Consider the following 6,527-nt stretch of genomic DNA (forward strand, 5'->3'; position numbering starts at 1 on the left):
TTGAGAAATCCTCCAGGGTAGGTGGCCTGGACCCTGGGGGGCTGAGGGAGGGTGAGGTAATGGGTTCCTGGCAACCTCCCTAGTTTCCAACAGATTTCTCTCTCCAAACAGAAGTATTATTGGCGATGACACATGGTTATGGAAACAGAAGTCCAAATGTGGAGGAAGCATAAGTCCTCCGTAATCCCGTTCCCCAGCCCAGGCCATTGTTAATCATTTGGTTTATATTCCAAGTCCAAAGGCCCTGGAACCATGTCCAGATTCTTTCCAAGACCATTCCTGTGCTATGGGAGCATTCTCAGAAACTTCCAAGAAATCCTTTTTGTTTAAAAAGACAGTGATGCAGCTGGCTCAGTGATGCACACCTGTAATCCCAGCACTCTTGAGTGGCTGAGGTAGGAGGATCATGAGTTTGAGCCTAGCCTGGACAACTTAGCAATTCAGCCAGACCCTGGATGAGTTGAATAAAAAGGGCTGGGGATACACCTCAGTGCAAAGGCCCTAGGTTCAACCCCCAATATTCAAAAAAAGGGGGGAAGGGGATAATGCTTTCTATCCACCCCCTCAGGGGCCTGGGCCGTTCTCTTCAAGATGAGCTTGAGAGAAGGTGCAGTGCCCCCCTCCCCAGGTTCTCCGGGTTGCCTCAGGGCTGCGCTAGAGAAGACTCAGTGCTAGCCAGGGTCCCATGTCCATACAGATGTGCCCTGAGGCCCAGGGGCAGTGGGGAGAGGAGAAAGAGGCTAAAGGGCATGAAAAGAGCAGAATTGGATAGAGCAGAGTGCATGGGAGCTCTGCAGAGGGATGGGGCCAAAGACATAGGTGTGGGCTGCAGGAGTATCTGCTCTTGCCTCTGTTTCTCCTCCTGGCCCATAGGTGAAGATGTGTGAGATGACACTTCAGAACAACAGTTCTACCTTCCTTCTCTATTCCTCTGTTTATTCTGTGTGAGACCAGGAGGTGTTGCCTGTTTGGTTGATGAAATCAGAGGGAGCTAAGTGAACCGGGCAGAATCACTGCTTTAAAATGTGGTGCATTTGGGGATGAGGTGTCTGCATATTTTGCGCTATGTATCACTTTAATTCAGAACCTAGCGGCATGAGCAATCCTGCCTTCTGCGCATGCACTGGGAAACTGCTGCCCAGGTGGTGCTTGCTGGGTTCTCTAACCTGCAGGCTCCCGGGAGGGTGCTGGCAGCTTCTGGGCCTGAGTCTTGCTCCCCCACCCCCGAGTACTGGGGATTGAACCCAGGGCCTTTGCACTGAGCTACATCTTCAGCCTTTTTTAATCTTTTATTTGGAGACAAGTTCTCACTAAGTTACTAAGTTGCCCAGGCTGGGCTCCAACTTGCAGTCCTCATGCCTCTGGCCTCCCAGAGTGCTGAGATTACAGGCATGTGCCACCATGCCTGGATTGAGTCTCCCCCTCTTTTGATTGTTGTTGTTGGGCTGGGGAGTGCTATCCTGCGGTGTCTATGCCGATATCTGGGGGTGGTACGAGACCACCCCCTTTCCCAATCTAGCCTGTTCAGCAATAAAGTGGATTCTTCTCTGACCCTTCTGGAGTTTTGGGGACCTCTGGGCATTGAGGGGATGATGGTTCTCTTGCCTGCCATCCTGGGAGGGAGAAGATGAGTTGAGGGCCCCACGAGCCTGAGAGGGGCACTGCAGGGGGGGGAAGGACGCATGCTCCTGTCTTTGGGGGTAGACAGAGCTTCCCAGGCGCTTCTTGTTCTGCCCTAGATTCTTGGCACACTCTGTGATGTGCAATAGTCTTGTGTGAGTGGGGCTTGGGGTGTTGTGGAGGAAGAGGGGCCAGGACCAAGGAGCAGGCAGTGAGCTCCCTGCATGAGGGATAGCCCAGGGGCCGTACCTCCTAGTTCCCTCCCACTCTGAACCAGGCCTGGCCTGTGTGGTTGAGTGCTTGGGGAAAGTAAGGAGGTGACTCACGTGACTGGATGGCAGAGAGTGTCTTCTGCTTTGGACTTGGCTTTCTTTCTCCTGGGAGCTGACTGCCTGGCAGCGAGAACTCTCAGGAAGCCCCGGGGAGGAACCGCATGGATAGGAGCCAAGGCCCTGCCCAGGAGCTGGCACCAGCCTGCCTGCCATGGGGTGGGTCACACAGGCCTCATAACCCCTGCCCTGCTCACCTTGGAAGCTTAGAAGAGCATCTTTGGGCTGGGTTGACCTGAGATGCAAGCAGCCAGGCTGACTGATGGCTGTGGCCACATAAGGACCCACTATGGGGACTGCCAGCATCCTGTGGTGGCAGCTGGGTTCCATCACTGTTCCCATAACCCTCCTTGTTTAGTCCATTTGGACTACTGTAACAAAATACTTTAGACTGGGAAATTTATAAATAACAGAAGTTTACTGCTCACAGTTCTGGAGGCTGGAAGACCATGTTCAAGGCACCAGTAGATTTGGTATCTGGTGGGGGCTCTCTGCCTCTTAGAGGGCAGCACTCGCTGCATCCGAACCTGGTGAAGGGACAGACAGATTCCTTGGGCCTCTCTTACTAGGGCACGTACAGACCCTAACAGCCCTATCTTTGCATCCTCCAGCACAGAGGGAGGATGGTCCTGGAGAGGGGGAGGTGAAAGGGGAAGGAGAGCTGCAGCCCTCACCTTGCCCAAAGCTAGGGAGAAACCAGGGCTGCTCAGCCTGAGCCCTTCGCCCTGCTTCGCCCACGGGGCCTCCCACGGGAGGGCTCTGCAGTGATCCCCAGGCTGAGGGGCAGGGGTCCCTGCAGCAGAGTGAGGCCCAGGATTTCTTTTAGTGTGTGTGTAGATATTCCTTGTTTAACGACTGTTTGGATTTACTACCCCCCACTTGCACTTACGACCCACATTTGGATTTACAATGCAGGAATGCGATGGCAGTGCAGCCTTATGGTGGCTTCTTCAACGCACAGTACTATAATTGTGCTGATTGTACTGTACAGCACAGTACTGTAGTTCTGTGTTCTGTTGTACATCACAGTACTGCGTGTAAGAGTTATGCAAATAAAAGCGAAGTCATCAAGTTGGAGTTTCCTTTGACCATTTCTTTGTTCTGAATATTGTAATGTGCATACTATATGCAATTCCTCATTAAGCAACGAATTCATTTAACGACCTAACCCCAGGAATGGAACTTGGTTGTTAAATGAAGAAAGTCTGTATTGGGAATCAAACCCAGGGCTTTGTGCATGCTATGCAGGCACTGTACCACTGAGCAACAGCTGTGGCCCTTTAAAATATTTTTATTTTGAAACAGAATCTTGCTAAATTGCCCAAGTTGCCCTAGTTGCCCCACCCCATAGCTGGGATTAGAGGCATGTGCCACTGTGCCTTGCAGGAAACTAGTTTTTGACATGTGGTGTAACAGTTAGCTCTCTAGAGAAACAGGTTTAATGCAAGATACACAAATAAGAATTTACAAGAGTAGCTTACAGTGGCCGTCCACAGGGTCAGGTGTGGAAGAGAGCAGGTTTGTATGCACACTGAAGATCCGAAGGATGCACTCGAAGGCCTAGAGCTCCAGGTAGCGTCCCATTAGTCCGTATCAGGAGGCCGAAGGGTCTGCGCTGGAAGCCAGGAAACAGCCTGCACGGTGAAGGGGAAGACTGGAGCTCCTCTGCAGAAACAGAAGCAGCCTTCCTTCTTCATTTCCCTTTTATTCCCTTCAGGTGCCACCCCCATTGGTTGCTATAGTCACACCCAGTGAATCCCAACAGATCTCCAGTAAATCCCCTCAGCCACACCCAGAACTATGCTGATTCAATTTAGCTAGAGGTCTCTTCCTCAAATTTTTTTTTTTTTTTTTTGTACTGGGAATCAAATTCAGGACCATGCACTTGCAAGGCAGGCGTGGTGCCACTGAGCTAAATCCCTAGCCCACTTCCTCAAGTTGACACAATCATTTCACTGTCATATGTGGGATGTGTCCAGTGTTTCAGACTCATGGGGACAGGAGCGAATCTTGACCCAACTCCAGGCCTCCTCCCTCACCCATGGGAAGTGCCCGGCTCTCCTCAGCACACTAGCTGGAGAGGAGGAGAGGGCTTTGACTGCCAAGATGCTGGGACTGCAGCCTTCACAAGACTCCAAAGGCGACTACAGGAGAACGTAGGACTCAAGGACACAAGGGATGGGAGGGGACAGGTGTCAGAAGGCAGAAGGGGCAACAGGCAAAGCAACAGAGAGGAAAATCATTTGGAAAAGAATCTTCTAGACAAATACCTGAGCATCGTCTGGTTGAACTCCTGCAGGCCCCTGGGGAGGGGTAACCTCCAGCTGTAATTTCCCATAAGTGGGTCTCAGCAGGCGGGAAGGAGGGAGGAGAGAGGCGGGGGCACACAGCACTGGGAGGTGTCATCAGGCTCCACCTTGCAGCTCCACTGAGAGCCAAGGACACCGGTGTTTGTCCTCCTCCCACCCGTGGCTGAGCTGCTCCTGGGCCCCTGGCCTGACCTGCGCCTGCACGGGCGCGGGTGGTGGTGGCTCACAGGTGGGTCTCCCCAGACTGGCCTTGGAGGAGTGCTGCTGCCAGACTCTGGGTTGCATGTGGACCATGAGCCCCGCCCCTCCCAGGAGTGGTGGTTCTGGATTGGAGCCTGGCTGTGGGGCTGGGCTCAAGGTGGAGATTAGGAGGAATTGGTCCAAACCCTGACTCAGTTCTTTACTCGCTGTATCATTTTTATTAGGCTTATTTTCTTCATTCTCACCCTTTCCCTAGCAAAATGGGGATGATAATTCCTACCGTGTTCACCCTGAAAGTGTAAAGCATTGCAGTGGATATTAGTAGTTTGCCTTTCAGTCTTCCGTCTAGTCCTCTTTCTTCTGACATTTGGGGATCCACACCCTGCAATTTAATCCAAGAGGTTTGGAGGAGACCTCTCCTCTGTATCCAGCCAGTCTGAGCATGCCATTCCCCTGGTCTCAGTGACTAGGTCACAGGTAGACCTGGGACTGTGAGTCCATCCAACTAGGGTGAATCCCATCACTTCCCTGGGAGCTCTTGGAAAAGGTCCTCTTTCCTGGTGGACTCGAATCTATGAAATGAAACTGGAGCAGCTGCAGCCCTCTTGTCACTATGTGGAGCCTTAGAAGGAAGCCAACACATCAGAGCAAGAATAAGAGATGGAGAAAGGCAGGTCCTGAAGACTTTGCTTGAGCCCCTCAGTCCACCATGCCTGAAGTAGCAGAGTATCGGGACTTCGCAGGGATGCGAGGCAATGAGTTTCTTCTTTGCTGAAATTTGTTTGTGTTGGATTTTCTGTCACTTGCTGCAAAGAGTTTTAGCTGAGAGGAGAACTGAACACACTGTGCTGATGTGAACTGGGACTTGAGCTGCAGGTTTTTGTTTTATCTTTTGCTTAGATGATTGTGAGACCATCCTCTTCTGGTCTAGAGGATGAAAAGTGAATCACCGGACTCTGGTCCCTCCCTCCCTTCACTGTGGTGAATGCACTCAAAGGGAGGGAGAAGGAGAGGCTGAAAGAGTTTGCCTGCCGTGCAACAAGATGATGATGGGCCAAGCCAGGACCAGGGGGTGAGCTGGGGTGGAGGGTGGAGCCTCTTACAGCCCAGGCTCTTCCCCTCTCCCGACCTTAGGGAGGGTGTGGCTTGTTCCCTGGGGACACAGTCTGCGTGCACCTCAGGTCTGAGTCACTCTGTGCCTGGAGTCCACGCCTGGCACCGGACTCAGAGTTGACTAAGGACGAGGCAGATGTCGACAGGGAGATCCCTTCCCAGGGACGCTGACCTTTGTGCCAGTGTCCAATCTTTATGTTTCGCAGCCTCCTCTTCCTCATAGTGTCCTCATGTGTCCTGCTCAGCCCTGGGAGGACATACTTTCACTGCTGAAGCAGGACAGAGCTTCTTTCCGCCAAAGCTGGAGTGTGAGCAGACGGAATCCTCCTTTCCTTCCCCTGCCTCCCTCACAGGTGGTCACAGAGGCAGGGGAATCAGTCCCCACTCTGTCACGTACTGGCCATGGGACCTTGGGCAAAGGCCTCTGCTTCTCTGAGCCTCAGTCTCCTCCTCTGTAAAGTGAAGACAGTTCATTGTGCATGGGCTTCTGTGAGGTGTGAATGCAGTAGTGCTCGTGGCAGGGCTGAGGCCTGAGCATGGCACCAAGGGGAACAAAGGAATTGTCTTCCTTTTGCTTCCTCCAAGGGCTGTGCTGCTTGAGGACCCTTCTATGTACTGATGCCTCAGGACCCCGAGTATCCAGGTGTGCGCATGTGTGTGCGCATGCACGTGTGTGCCATGCACACTGTGCTTATGGTTGTGTGCTGTTTGTGTGCACCAAGGGTGAATATGTGTAGACAGAAGCACGTGTGTATGTGTGCGCCTGTCTGTATGTGATCCCATGTGTGCACATCTTCTCTCAGCACTATTAGCAGAAAGCTGTAATTATGCTTTATGGCAGTGGCTGCGGCAGCCGCTCTGTTCCCCCAGCCATTAAGCGGCCTCCCTCTACTTTTCTGGGGGTAGGGCTGGGGCCGGTGCCCCCTCCTGTCCCTGCATGCTGCACGAGCACCCG

At 52.7% G+C, this 6,527-nt stretch overlaps 1 long non-coding RNA gene across 2 annotated transcripts; it reads right to left on the reverse strand.

Moving 5' to 3' along the window:
* Window positions 1-285: 285 nt before the first annotated feature.
* Window positions 286-5,214, reverse strand: LOC110347443 (uncharacterized). Of its 2 annotated transcripts, none has more exons than XR_015452603.1 (3): window positions 4,220-5,214; window positions 3,431-3,614; window positions 286-2,476 (listed from the first exon to the last, which is right to left on the reverse strand). It is a non-coding gene; the product is annotated as an uncharacterized LOC110347443 (long non-coding RNA). The 2 variants fall into 2 exon arrangements; XR_002392078.2 differs by having other exon boundaries at window positions 3,431-3,583; window positions 4,220-5,213.
* Window positions 5,215-6,527: the final 1,313 nt, after the last annotated feature.

Source organism: Heterocephalus glaber, unplaced genomic scaffold (genome assembly GCF_053883595.1).
Source record: "Heterocephalus glaber isolate CG9 unplaced genomic scaffold, H.glaber_assembly_v1.0 deba00001449, whole genome shotgun sequence".
Taxonomy (NCBI): Eukaryota; Metazoa; Chordata; class Mammalia; order Rodentia; family Bathyergidae; genus Heterocephalus; species Heterocephalus glaber.